General features: G+C 34.6%; 1 long non-coding RNA gene across 1 annotated transcript in view; it reads right to left on the bottom strand.

Moving 5' to 3' along the window:
• Positions 1–364: 364 nt before the first annotated feature.
• Positions 365–15230, bottom strand: part of LOC139077903 (uncharacterized) — a 45757-nt gene continuing 30891 nt past the window's right edge. Inside the window, exon 4 of the long non-coding RNA XR_011530551.1 lies at positions 365–675. This is a non-coding gene — a long non-coding RNA (uncharacterized lncRNA). The remainder of the gene's footprint in view (positions 676–15230) is intronic.

Raw genomic sequence — 15230 nt, 5'->3', positions numbered from 1 at the left:
TCCCTGCCACTGCTCTAGACTTTGCATGTTCAACAACCCACTGAACTAAACTTAATAGTCCTCATACATTTAGTGGTCCAAGTTTTATTACCCATAACCAAACATTAACAATTAAAATATATTGAAAATATGACCATCAAGTGTGTTAAAAGTGTTTATCACTAAATTTAATGTTCAGCAGTCTGTTATGGCATTTTTTTGTAGCTCTTTACCCACCTCTGGCTATGTTTGTCAATCATTTAGAGAATAGTATTAGTAAGCATGAATTCTGAATGTTCTTCACTTTAAAATCTGATACTATGAAAATTATTAACAATGAAATCATATCTTTATATAATAAGATAAAATAAATCTAATTCATGAATTATAAAAATACAACGGAAAACATTTATTTAATGTTTTTATATTAGGGGTCTGAAATCATCAAAAGAAAATTATATGTGTGGGTGTGGGCATGTACATGAATCTATGTATTAACATAAGACAAGGACTTTATTTAAAACATTTTCAAAAGAAATTAATCTCACATTTGCAGTGTACTACTTAATAGCAAGAAGATAAACTTTTTTTCTCCGTAAGTATTGTCCTTAAACTTTTACAGTATCTCTTACGATTCAGTGTCCTAGTTCTGCATCTGGATCAAATCCACATTCTATTTCAGCAACTTGAGGAAATCTGGAATTTAAAAATATATTCTTGGATAATTCTACAAAATGTATATTAACAATAAGATAAAGCAGTACAAGCTAAATGAGCATATTTTATCATGCTAAACTGAAAAAGTAGAAGTGCTTCCCTTCATCGAATCACCAGGCAAACTCCATGTGGGGTGAAAAGGAAAAACAAAAAGTATTTTAAAACCTCATATTTAGGGTCTAAAACTTGTCCACCGCCTGTGGCTCTGGAAAGGAGGACTTGGCCTCAGAGCGCAAAGCACTGCAGCCAGGAAGGCAGGGACTGAGGGCAGGCCATCGGGGCACTGGCAGCCAAGGGTGTGCCCCGCCTCCCCCACCATTCAGTGCTCTTGCTGTACCTGTGAGGCTCACAGATTTCTTCAAAAGGTTTATAAACAATTATCACTACTAACCATAAACCATATGTGAGAATAAAGTCTATGGTACACAAGTAAACATATACATACTTTATTTGGGAATTTATCATTTGGCTTAACTTCCTGAAGAATACATTTAGTCTAAAATATTGAGTACATTCTGTAGGTCTTTATTATTAACGTCACTAAGATCCTTAAAAATATTTAGCAAGTAAGCGTTTACAAATGACACTTTAAAAAGCCATGTGAATCTTGTAAGAGCCCTGAAATTCTGCCATTTCCCTCCGTTACAAGTGAGGAAACTGAGGCTAATAGATATGCATAATTGCCTAAGTCATTTGTTATATAATAACTATCACAAAATTAAAAATTATATTGAAAACAAGCTAATAAAGTCAGTCTGATAAACAGATATCCAAACAAAGATAAAGACAAAAAGGACATAAAAAGATGGGAAAAGAGTACAAACTTTGAAGAAAAAGCAAAAATTAAAACATTTGCGTCTTCATGAAAATGTTAATAAAATCATTACAGAAATAGGTGAAAAATTAAATTCTATTTTTAGAATATTTTGAGACAGGAGAAATCACCTTTTACTTTTTCAGAAAAAATTTTTTGAAGGAAGTAAGAAATTGGATTTCAAAACCTCTTTAAGAAAGGGAAGACCTCACCATGACAGGATTCTAGGCATAGAATATTTCATAAGAAAGGCAGGAATACCAAGAGCTTCTGAAAAAGGACACTGAAGGTGAGAGCTGGAATATATATCATAATGTTAAGGAAATGAGAATTTGGGTTTGGAAATAATTCAAGGATAAAGTAAACAATTCTTCATGCAACAAAACTTTAACATTCAAAAGAGATCCTGAATGCTCATGAATCCCCAAATTAATAAATATGAAAACGTTTGCAGAGGCTCCTGCCTCTTCTGTTGGACAGTATAGAGCAGTGCATACGTAGACTGGCTTTAGAGACAGGCTTGAGCAGAAATCCCCACTGCCACTTACTAACATTGTTGTCTTAGACAAGTTACATAATTTCCCCAACTTTCAGTTTTCCCATCTGTAGAATGAAGATAATATCACCTACCTTACAATAATTATTGTAGGACTAACTGAAATAATGTATGTAATGCATGCAAAAGCACTTTGCACAATCTTGACATAAGAACTCAATAAATTGCAGCTATTATTATTAGCTACCAGTATTTTTAAAAAGCAGATTAATACAGCGTGTGACTGAGCTGCTTGGTCAATATCAATAAAATCCCAAACTATGGAGATTCTTCCCCTCTCACTTGAGGGCCACAAGGAAGCTTTTGGTCACCCTGCTATTAGCAAAGACAGAGAGAAAGTCCTGCTTCGGCCAGCTGGACAACTTAGAGCTTCTAGTTCCACATTTCCAATGGGAGATAGGAAGAATACGGAGGACAGGCAATGGACAGAAACAAATGAAATGAGTCCTTTCCATTTTTCTTCAACAACTCTACCAATGCCCCACACTAAAGAGGGCTTCGGAAAGGGTTGTGTATGTGCACATTCACAGGGTCAGATTCTCACTTTTCCCTTCCCTTCTCCAGCGCTGTCATAAAGTCAAAGTGCTATAATGACACCTCCTCTTGACATGAGCAAGACCGATGTCCTGCTTGTACTTTCAACTGGAGCCCAAAATGAAAGACCTGTGCTCATATCTACCATTGTTTCAAAGAACGTTGCTAGTTTTAGCTCTTCCCAACTCCCAAGGCCTGAGTTTTAAATAGCTCACTTATACTGGTATTTCAATTATACTTAATAATATAAAATTGATAAATGTGCTCTAGCGCTCAGTTGTCAGTAGTGAGTGCGAGAGCACAATATCTCCAGTGCCAGTACATCTCCCACGTGCAAGTGAGAGAGAAACAAAAGGAAAAATAAATCCCTCCCTTTCTCTCTTCACTTCCTGACCTTGTTGTTTTTATCTATATTTTATTATACCTACTTCCAAAAATCAAAATTCTTCTTGGTTCTCATGTTAAGTAATGTCCTTTATGTTCAACTCACGGTTAAACATTCTACATATTTTTACATATCTACCTAGAGAGATTTCATTCCTTATCTTTTGTTTCCTTTCCTCCTAGACCCTGCCTTGGTAGATAGATCAGATAGATAGATAGATAGATAGATAGATAGATAGATAGACAGACAGACACAATTACATTATGCTTTCTTTTTTCAGGAGACGAGGCTTTTTGAGAGATGAAGACAGCGTAAGAATTAAATAAATCACTCTTTACTTTCTTAATATGCTCTTTGTTTCTATCTGCCCACTTCACATTAAAATATAATGATTGTAGCATCTTCTAAAAAATGAGCTACTCCCTCAAAAATCTTTTCACTCTCTCTTAATCAACTGCTGACTGCCTTAGCTACTTACTATTCATTCCCCGTTGATTATAAAATGATCACCCGGTTTTTAGTTTACTTAAAATCTTCTGTAACCATGCATGTTTGATCCTTAAGGGAACTGAAAATACAGGAAACCTCAGTCATGACTTTTTCCAAGCCAGCTTTGCATACAGTTTGAGGGTTTTACACAGCTGGGAAGAACTTGCCAAATGACCTATGTTTTCAAGAAATAAAGGAATGAGAGTAAATTTTATCCTTATTTTCCTCCACTCAAAGAGAATTTCAAGAATTTCTATTCTCCTTCAACTTCAAACCACTATGAGACTTCTATTATCTCAGTTTTCATCCTCAGTTCCTAAAGGAATACAGTGGTAGAGCAGACTATCTGTGTGTGTGTGTATATAAATTTTGTTAAAACTTTCTGTGAAAAATTTTGGTTGTCTATGCAGTCCCTACTCAATGGAAATAATACCCAGTATCTGGTCAGCTGTCATGTCAACTTGAACAAATGGCTAGAAATATTTTTACCAAATATATCGGCCATTATGGGGATGATCCAGCTTAAAATCCATGCTATGTAGCAAATATGAATTTCACTTTGGAGATTTCCAGGGGAGCACCTTAAAAGAGCAGGCAGAAATCCTCCAAAGTAACTGAAACCAAGGTATAAGAAGCTGAAATTGTAAGATATGTCATATATATTAAGATACCTTGGGCAGAGGAAAAAACTGGTTGCAAATAAGACCACTAAATTGAATGTCAAACTAAAAACTAAATTACAATCAAACTGTTTCTCATATGGGCAAATCTATACAATGCGCTCTAAGTGAATAGCAGCAGAAATTGTTAAATTATTATTATTATGATTATTATTATTATGGTTAATTATTCTCCTGAATAACATAGAGTATAAGTAAAATACAGCTTGTCAACTTTCTCTTAACAAGCATTTTCTATCTTATTCAATCTCTCACACATAGAATACACAAAAATATTTTCATGAGTTTTCTTTTGCTTACGATGAATTTATTTATTGTGTTCTATTGGTTATTATTTTTCAATATCCATATAACACATTATTAAGAAAATAATCACTGAGCACCTTGTATATGTCAGGAACTGTTTGTAATAGAAATATCTAGTGAAAAAAAATAAAAATCCTGCTATCAAGAATATTGTCATCTAAGTTGGGAAATAAGTAAGTAGGAAATGATCACACAGTGATGAGAATTAAGACAAAAGTGAGCTCATGGTGCTAAGAGAGCACAAAAAAGTGGTACCAAATCCAGGCCTGGAGGAAGCAAAGTCCCCTTCTCATGTCTAAAGTTAAAACCTACACAATCTTTCATCTCTCCCTGGTAATCACCTCTGATTGTAGATATTTCCTGTATTCCCTTTAGTCTTTTGGTAATTTTGAGGCAAACCTGAAAAGATTGGGAAAGGAAAAAACAGAATGAGTTTTATTTCCTTGCAGAATCTGCCTTCTAAATTCATAAACTCAGTTTTGCCTGACCTTCTTGGAGGATTATTTTGGTTCCACTGCTTGCTCTGTTTTCATCTCCTGCTGCACCTGCCCATTCCCCTCGAGGTTTCAGAGTAAAGCGAACTGGCCTGTCTGGTACCTAGATTTGCAGTCGGTATTAGTCAATCATCATTACTTTGTTCATAAATAAAATATAACGAATAAGTAGTAAAATCAATATTCAATATTATCTAACTAGTACTAGAACCATGATTAGATACAAGTCTCCTAACTAATAATGTATTCTTTTTCTAAGCTTTGCTGCAGTGGAAAAGTGCTAAATCTGGCATCAAGATTAAGATAAAGTTATTCATATAGCTAGCTAACATAAAGCAAGAAAAATAGCACTCCTTTTTATAATCTTAAAAAACAAGAAAAATCAAATTATACAAAGCCCCAGGCTTCCAAAATATCTCCAGATCACTAACATGGTGATTCCCCCAACCACCACCACCACCACCACACATACACACTCCCCCCCACAACAGGTCCTAATCAAAGAGAAACAAATCAAAACAGACAATGAGAAAAAAATTACACTTGCTTTCCACTATAATTGGTACATTGGTAGAAGAGAAAAACTGGCCTGACATAGTATTTTGCATAAAAGCAGAGAAGTATTAGAAAAGGAATATTACTTATAAGATACAAAAGAAAAGGAAAAATGGAATGAGAAGCACATAGGACTTAACATGAACCAATTTGCTGGCAGTGATGACATGGTGATCAGTAATGGTGACAGAGATGGCAAGGAGCTGGCTCAGCCAATGGAAAGATGCCAGCAATAAAAAGAAAACAGGGCTTCTGCAATAGGGTAGAGGGAAGAAACAAAGCCACACAAACCTCCAGTTTATGTAAGAAGAGAGACTAAGAGCAACCAGAGCCTCAAGAAGGAAGGAAGGTCATGAAGAGAGAGGGAAGATAGAAAGGAGGGAAGGGAAGGAAAGAAGGAAGAAAAGGAAAACAAAGACCTTGATAGCATAAAATAACTTAAGTTGACCAAAGATGATCACATAATCTTAATCTTCCATGTACTAATGGCATACCAACTAGTACATTTCTGCAATCTAAAGGAGGAGGTTCTAGTGTGGGGCTAAATATAAGCACACTTCACTCTGTCTATCCCATTGAATACAGCAATAAAACCTGGACAGACTGAGTGGAATAGATATTCGAAGACTAAAAAGCAAACTATAGCTGATGGATTCTGGAAAAAGAACAAAATTTGAAATACTGTCACACTGGCAGTGAGTTTACTATTTTTTCTACAAGTAACTCCCAGTCTAAACTCAACATACTGGAAGTAGACACCAGGGTGCACACAGAGAGAGTTCCAGGAGAAGCCCTCTAGTTCTTCTCGAGGAGTGGAAAAGGAACAACTAATATTCAGAAAGAGTGTTCTGTTGACCCACACCCAGCCCCCTAGTAATCCGGTGTGGTAGCAAAAGGCAGAGGCCTGCAAAATCCAAAACTCAGAAATAGGAGCCTTCTTCTCTGTTTAGAGGAGCTGTGGTGCAAAGATGAGGGGCAAATGCCATTGCTTTTCTTCCTCCCTCCTTCCCCTTTCCCACTGCCTCTTGACCCTGGATGCAGAGGCACTTGCGGAAGTGCACAGAAATGTATGGAACTAAAATCCTAGTTTTCTGGATGGATAACTAAAAAAAGAGGAGCTCCAGGAAACTGGAAAGTTTGAGGGAGATTGTAGAGAGTGAAAGCTCAGGAAAGCAAACCCAAAGAGTCATTTAGCAACTCCTAAGCTCACCCCTAACCTGCACAGGTGTGGAACTGATCCTATTCATCATAAAAATTACTTTGAATACTGAACCTCTAGACCACAGCACAGGTCCAAGACTGACCTCTGGATGGTTCACAGGCAGGAAAGTTACACATTGCTACAAAGACTGTGAAAATGGGACTGACACTGAAACTACAGTCTATGGAGGAGAATTGGAACCAGTGGCCCAAACCTAACCAGGCTGACTGCCTGCTGAAAAAAAACAATTAACATTCTCTATAGAATTAAAATGATATCATAGTCTTATAAGACAATATTCAAAATGACCAGAATACAACCCAAAATTACCCAGCATACAAATAACTAGCAAAATCTCAAAGTGCATGGGAAAAGATAATCAAAAGATTCTAACACTGAGAAGACAGAGACATTAGAATTATAAAAGATTTTTAAGTAGCTACTATAAAAATATTCCAGGAAACAATCAAAAACACTCTTGAAACCAAAGGAAAAATAGAAAGTCTCAATATTTAATATAAATAGATAAATAAAAAAGAGCCAAATTAAAATTTTTGAAGTGAAAACAAAATAATCAAAGTTCAAAAATCACTGGATAGCCTCAATAGCAGACTGTAGATGACAGAAAAAAGTCATTGAACTAGAAAATATATCAATAAAACTTATTCAATCTGAATAACAAAGAGAAAAAAATTTTTTCTACAAATGAATAAAGCCCTCGGGTACCTATGAGACGATAACAAAAGATCTAACAATTGTGTCATATAAGTCCTAGAAAGAGAAGAGAAAGAGTATGGTGCTAAAAAAAGTACTTAAAGAAATAATAACTAAAAACTTCCCAAATTTCCTGAAAGACATAAACATACAGATTCAAAAATCTCAGCAAAACCCAAATGGGAGAAATTCAAAGAAACTATGCCCAGGCACATCATAATCAAACTGCTAAAAATGAAATACAAAGAAAAACAATCAGGGAATAACAACGATTTACATACAAAGGAAAAATAATTTGAAAGACTGAAATTTATCATCAGAAACCCTGGACTCCAAAAGAGAGTGGAACAACATACTTAAAGAATTGAAAGAAAAGAACTGTCAGCTAAGAATTCTCTATGCAACAAAACTATCTTTCAAGAATGAAGGTAAAATAAAGGCATTCTCAGATAAAGGAAAACTAGGAGAATTCATTGTCAGCAGATACGCTTTCAAAGAAATGCTGAAGGAGCTTCTTCAGATAAAAGGAAAATTATAACCAGAGAATAAATTTGAAATATCAGAAATGAAGGAAATGTAAGAAAAGTGGAAAACATCTGGGTAAATAGGGATACCATTCTTTCCCTCTTGAGTTTTTAAAGATATGTTTAGCAATTGAAAGCAAAAATTATAACAATGTGTGATGAGATGTACAATGTAACTATATGTAATGTATAAGTTAACTATATCATGAAGAGGAGAGAATACTTATTAATACATAGTGGTAAGGTTTCTACATTCCATTTTAAGTGGTGAGACATTGATTCTAAGGAGGCTGTGAAAAGTTAAACATGCAAATAGCAATCCCTACAGCAACTACTAAAAACAATAGAGATACAATAAAAACACTATACATTAAAATGGAACACTAAAAAAGCAACCCAAAATAAGGCAGGAAAAGAAAAACAAAAGAATAAAAAATAAATTGAATAAACATAAAATAAATACTAAATTTTTAGACATACTCTTAAACAGAAATAGCTACATTAGATAAAAATACTCTCAACATACAAATGAATAAAGATTGTGAAAATGGATTTTTTTTAAAAAAGGACTCTTGTCCTTCAAGAGTGAGGGACAAATTGAGACATTCCCATATAAACAAAAATGGAGGGAGTTTATTACCACTAGACCTGCCCTTCAAGAAATGCTCAGGTAGTACTGCAAGGTGAAATGGAACGCCACTGAACAGTAACTCAAAGCCATATGAAGAAATAAAGATCTCAGCAAAGAAAGGTAAATATACGGGCAATTAGAAAAGCTAGTATTATTGTAACAATGGTCTGTAACTCCACTTTTTGTTTTATACACGCTTTAAGAAACTAATATATGTTTTTCAAATTATGAGTCTAAAAGGTAGTAATACTGTAACTTTGATTTGTATCCACATGTTACTGTCTACATAATTTAAGAGAATAATGCATTTAAAATAATTATTTGTTTATATTTTGGGGCACACAATGTATGATATGATCTTGTATCATCAAAACCGAAAAGGGTGATAACGGAGCTATAAAGGAGCAGAGTTTTTGTATGTTATTGAAGTTGAGCTTGTGTAAATTCAAATTAGAGTGTTATAAATTTAGAATGTTAAATGTAATCCCCATGGCAACCACAAAAAAATTGCTGTAGAATGTAAACAAAAGAAAATGAGAAACTAATTTAAACATTTCCCATAAAAAATCAACTAAACAGTAAAGAAAACAGTAATGCAGGAAATGCGAGAGAAAAGAGTTATTTGGTATATAGAAAACAAATAGCAAAATAATGACAGTAACCAGTCCCTCTCAATCAGTAAATACTTCAAATGCAATGGATTAAACTTTCCAATCAAAAGACAGAGATTGGTAGATAAACATTATATTGTTGGTATTATATCATTGGCCAAAGAACAGTATATATTAATCAAAGATCCAATACACCAAGAAGATACAACAATTATAAATATTTATACACCTAATAATAGACCAGCAAAATATATGAAGCAAAAGATGACAGAATTGAAGGGAGAAATAGTTCTGCAATAGTAGTTTGAGACTTCAGTATCCTATTCTCAATTATGGATGGAACAATCAGTCAGAAGTTAAGTAAGGAAATAGAGGAAATAAACAACACAATAAGACAACTAGAGCTAATAGACATAAACAGCACATTATCCCCAATAACAGCAGCATACTTATTCTTCTCAAGTGCACATGTGACATTTTCCAGGATAGACTATCTAAGTTAAGCCACAAATTAAGTCTCAATAGATTTAAAAAGATATCATGCAAAATATCTTCATGGGCCACAATGGGATGAGGTTAGAAATCAACAACAGAAAGAAAACTTGAAAATCCAAAAGTCTGTGGAAATTAAATAGCACACTTTTAAATGATCAATGGATAAAAGAAGAAATCACAATGGAAATTAGAAAATACTTAGACACAAATGAAAATTAAAACACAGCATACCCAAACTTATGGGACATGCTGAAAGCAGTGTTAAGGGGGAAATTTATAGCTACAGATGCTTACATTAAAAAACAAGAAAGATCTCAAAACATCAACCTAACCTTAAAACTTAAGGAACTAGAAGAATAAAAAGAACAAACTAAACTTAAAGTTAACAGAGGAAAGAAATAATAAAAATTAGGGCAGAGATAAACAAACTGGAGAATAGAGAAAACCACTGAAACCAAAAACCGGTTCTTTGAAAAGACTGACAAACTTTTAGCTTGATGGACTAAGAAAAAAGAGAGAAGACTCAAACTACTAAAATCAGAAATGAAAGTGAGGATATTACCACCAATTCTACAAAAATAAAAAGGACTATAAAAGAGTACTATGAACAATTGTACACCAACAAATTGTATAACCTAGATGAAATGGACAAATTCCTAGAAACACAAAACCTACCAAGACTAAATCATGAAGAAACAGAAAATCTAAATAGATCTATAACTATTAAGGAGATTGAATCAGTAATAAAAAAATCTACTGACAAATAAAAGCCCTGAACCTAATAGCTTCACTGGTGAATTCTACCAAACATTTAAATAAGAACTAATACCAATCCTTCTCAAACTTTAGCAAAATATTGCAGAGGAGGGAACAGTTCCTATGAGAAAGAAAACTTCCTATGTACAAGGAAACTACAGGCAAGTATCCCTTATAAATATTGATGCAAAAATCCTCAAAATACTAGCAAACAAAATTCAGCAGCATATTAAAAAGATTATACACCATAACCAGGTGGGATTTATTTCTGGAATGCAAGGATGGTTCATCATACAAAAATAGATCAAGACATCACATTAACAAAATGAAGGAAAAAAATACGTGATCACCTCTATAGAGGCAGAAAAGGCATTTGACAAAATTCAACACCTTTTCATGATAAAAACACTCAATAGACTAGGGATAGAAGGTAACTACCTCAACACAATAAAAGCCATGTATGAAAAATCCACAGCAAACATCTTACTCCATGGTGAAAGACTGAAGGCTTTTCCTCTAAGATCAGGAATGAGGCAAGGATGTTCATTTTCACCACTTCTATTCAACATAGTACTGAAAATTCTAGCAGAGCAATTAGGCAAAAAAGAAAAATAAAAGACAGCATCTAAGTTATACGGAAAGAGTAATTATCTCTATTTGCAGTTGATGTGATCTTAGATATAGGAAATCTTAAAGATTCCACAAAAAAACCTGTTAGAATTAATAAATGAATTCTGCAAAGTAGGAGGATAAAAGTCAACACATAAAAATCAGTAGCATCTCTATACACTAACAATTAACAATCTGAACAAGAAATTACAAAAGAATTCCATTTACAATAGCATCAAAAAGAATAAAGTACTTAGGAATGAACTTAGTCAAGGAGGTGAAAGACTTGTACAATAAAAACTACAGGGCCAGCCTGGTGGAGTAGTGGTTAAGTTTGCGTGCTCCGCTTTGGTGGCCTGGAGTTCGCTAGTTCAGATACCAGGTGCGGATCTATGCACTGCTTATCAAGCCATACTGTGGCAGGCACCCCACATATAAAGTAGAGGAAGATGGACATGAGTGTTAGCTCAGGGACAATCTTCCTCAGCAAAAAAAGGTGAGGATTAGTGGCAGATGTCAGTTCAGGGCTAATCTTCCTCAAAACATAAATAAATAAAATTTTTAAAAAACTACAAAACTGCCGAAAGAATTAAAGAAGACATAAACAGATATACATCCTATGTTCATGGATCAGAAGACTTAATATTATTCAGATCTCAGTACTAACCAAAGCTATTTATAGATTAATGCAATCCTTACCAAAATCCCAAGGACATTTTTTTCAGAAATAGAAAAACCCATCCTAAAATACATATGGAATCTCAAGGGATTCCAAGTAACCAAAGCAACCTTGAAAAAGAATAAAGCTTAAAGACTCATGCTTCCTAATGTCAATACTTACTACAAAATTACATTCATCAAAACAGAGTAGTAGGGGCTGGCCCCGTGGCCGACTGGTTAAGTTTGTGTGCTCCGCTGTGGCAGCCCAGTGTTTCATCAGTTCAAATCCTGGGCACAGACATGGCGCTGCTCATCAAGCCATGCTGAGGTGGCATCCCACATGCCACAACTGGAAGGACTCACAACTAAGAATATACAACTATGTACCAGGGGGCTTTGGGGAGAAAAAGGAAAAAAATAAAATCCTTTTAAAAAAAAGAGTAGTATTAGTATATAGACAGACAGACATACCAATGTAATAGAGTATAGATCCCAGAAATAAACTCTCACATATGTGGCCAAATGATTTTTGACAAGGGTGCCAAGACCATTCGGTCAGGAAAGGAGAGTCTTTTCAACAAATAGTTCTGAGAAAACTGGATATCCACATATAATAGAATGAAATCACACCCTTATCTAACACAGTACACAAATCTAACTCAAAATCAATAAAAGATTTAAATGAAGGACATAAAGCTCTTAGAAAAAGACACAAGGACAAAGCTTCATGACATTGGATTTGGCAATAACTTCTTAGATATGTCACCAAAAGCACAGGCAACAAAAGAATAAAAAGATAAATTGGACTTCATGAAAATTTTTAAAATTTGTGCATAAAAACATGCTATCAACAGGGGCCGGCCCTGTGGCCCAATGGTTAAGTTCACACACTCTGCTTCGAAGGCCCAGGATCCAATCCTGGGCGCAGACATGGCACTGCTCATCAAGCCATGCTGAGGTGGCATCCCACATGCCACAACTAGAAGGACCCACAACTAAAAATACACAACTATGTACTGGGGGGCTTTGGGATAAAAAGGAGAAATAAAATTTTTAAAAGAAAACTATCAACAAAATATAAAGGTAACTCACAGAATGGGAGGAAATATTTACAAATCGTACATCCAATAAGGAGTTAACATCCAGAATACATAGAGAACACCTAAAACTCAGCAACAACAACAAACCACCCACTTAAAAAGTGGACAGGGGGCCGGCCTTGTGGCCAAGTGGTTAAGTTCACACACTCCACTTCAGTGGCCTGGGGTTCCTCAGTTTGGATCCGGGGCACAGATCTACACACAACTCATCAAGTCATGCTTTGGTGGAATCCCACACAGAAGAACTAGAATGACCTAGAACTGAGATATACAGCTACATACTGGGGCTTTGGGGAGAAAAGAAAAAAAAAAGAGGAAGATTGCCAACAGATGTTAACTCAGGGCCAATCTTCTTCACCAAAAAGAAATAAAAGGACAAAGGACATGAATAGATATTTCCCCAAAGAAGATATAAAAATGGCCAATAAGAACATGAAAAGATGCTCAACATCACTAATCATCAGGGAAATGCAAATAAAAATGAGATACCACCTCACACCCACTAGGATGGGTATTACCAAAAAAACGAAAAACAAATGTTGGTGAGTATGTGGAGAAACTGGAACCCTTGTGCCCTGTTGGTGGGAATGTTAAATGGTAGAGCTGTTGTGGAAAATACTATGGCAGCTCCTCAAAAAATTAAAAATAGAATTATCATATGATCCAGCAACTCTACTCCTGGGTATATACCAATAAAAAAATGAAAGCAGGGTCTCAAAGAGATATTTGTACATCCATGTTCATAGCAGCTTTATGCACAATACCTAAAACATGGAAGAAGCTCAAGTGTCCATCAATGGAAGATAGATAAGCAAAATGTGGTATGTATATACAACGAACTATTATTCAGCTTTAAAAAGCAGGGAAATTCTGACATATGCTACAACATGAGTGAATCTTGAGGACATTATGCTAGGGAACATAAGCCAATCATAAAAAGACAAATACTGTACATTCCACTTATATGAGGTACTTAGAATAGTCAAAGTCATAGAGACAGAAAGTACAATTGTGGTTGCCAGGAACTAGGTGGAATGGGGAGTTATTGTTTAACGGGTATAAAGTTTCAGTTTTACAAGATAAAAAGAGCTATGGAGAAGGACGGTGGTGATGGTTGCACAACATTACGAATGTATTTAATGTCACTGAACAGTACACTTATAAATGGTTATGTGAGTTTCACTACAATAAAAAAGAAATCTTAAGTGTAGGAGCTAGGCTGAAACACAAGAAAAATATAAAACCATGTTTCCCTATTTCTACTGACAATAAAAATATTCTTCAAGAAAAAAGGAACAAACATAAAATAAATACTAAAATTTTAGACATACACCAAGTAAACAAATAATTCCATTAGATGAAAATGATTTCAACATACAAATAAAAAGACAGAGGCTGTGAAAATGGATTTTTTTCAAAAAACCCCATAAACTAAACATATGCTGTCTATAAGTAACTGACTTCAAATATAATGACACAGGTAGGTTAAAAGTATAAGGATGAAAAAGCTATACGCAAACACTAATAAAAAAAAAAAAAAGCTGGACTGGCTATAATAACATCAGAAAAAGTATACTACAAAGCAAAGAGAATTACCAATGATAAAGAGAGACATTACATAAGGGGTAGAAAACTTTTTCTATAAAAGGAAAGATAAATATTTTAGGCTTGGCAAGCCATATGGTCTCTGTTGCAAAAAATATAACTGTCATTATAGTATAAGGCAAGCCATAGACAATTCATAAGTGAACAGGCTTTGATGTGGTCCAATAAAATTTTACTTACAGTAACAGATGGTAGGCTAGACCTGGCCCAAGAGCCACAGTTTGCTGATCACTACACTTTAAGTAAAGATAAAATGGTCGTCAGGTCAAGAAGATATAATATTCTTACATATGTATGCACTTAACAACAGAGTTTCAAACACACAAAGCAAAACCTGACAGAACTGGAAAAAAAGCCAAATCCAAAATTATACTTGGAGAGCTCAACACTCCTCACTTCAGTAATAGAATGCAGAAAATCTCCAAGGATAGAGAAGAACTGGACCAAATTGATTTAATTGACATTTACAGAACATTTACATTTTACCCAACAATGGCAGAATATATATTCAAGTACACACAGAACATCAGTCAGGGTAGACCATAAAACAAATCTTAACAGTATTAAAGAACTGAAATCCCATAAAGTATTTGTTTTTACTATAAAAAGATTGAATGAGAGATCAATAACAAAGATAACAGGAAAACCTTGGAAATTAAACTACACACTTTTAAATAACCCATGGGTCAAAAAGAGAGTATCAAGGAAAATTTTAAAACAGTCTGAGCTAAATAAAATGAGAGCACAGTATATCAAAATCTGTGTAATGCAGCCAAAGAGGTTCTTAGAGAAAACTTATAGCCTTCAATACTCAC

Source organism: Equus przewalskii, chromosome 20, assembly GCF_037783145.1.
Source record: "Equus przewalskii isolate Varuska chromosome 20, EquPr2, whole genome shotgun sequence".
Taxonomy (NCBI): Eukaryota; Metazoa; Chordata; class Mammalia; order Perissodactyla; family Equidae; genus Equus; species Equus przewalskii.
This window is presented reverse-complemented; position numbering and strand designations above follow the sequence as displayed.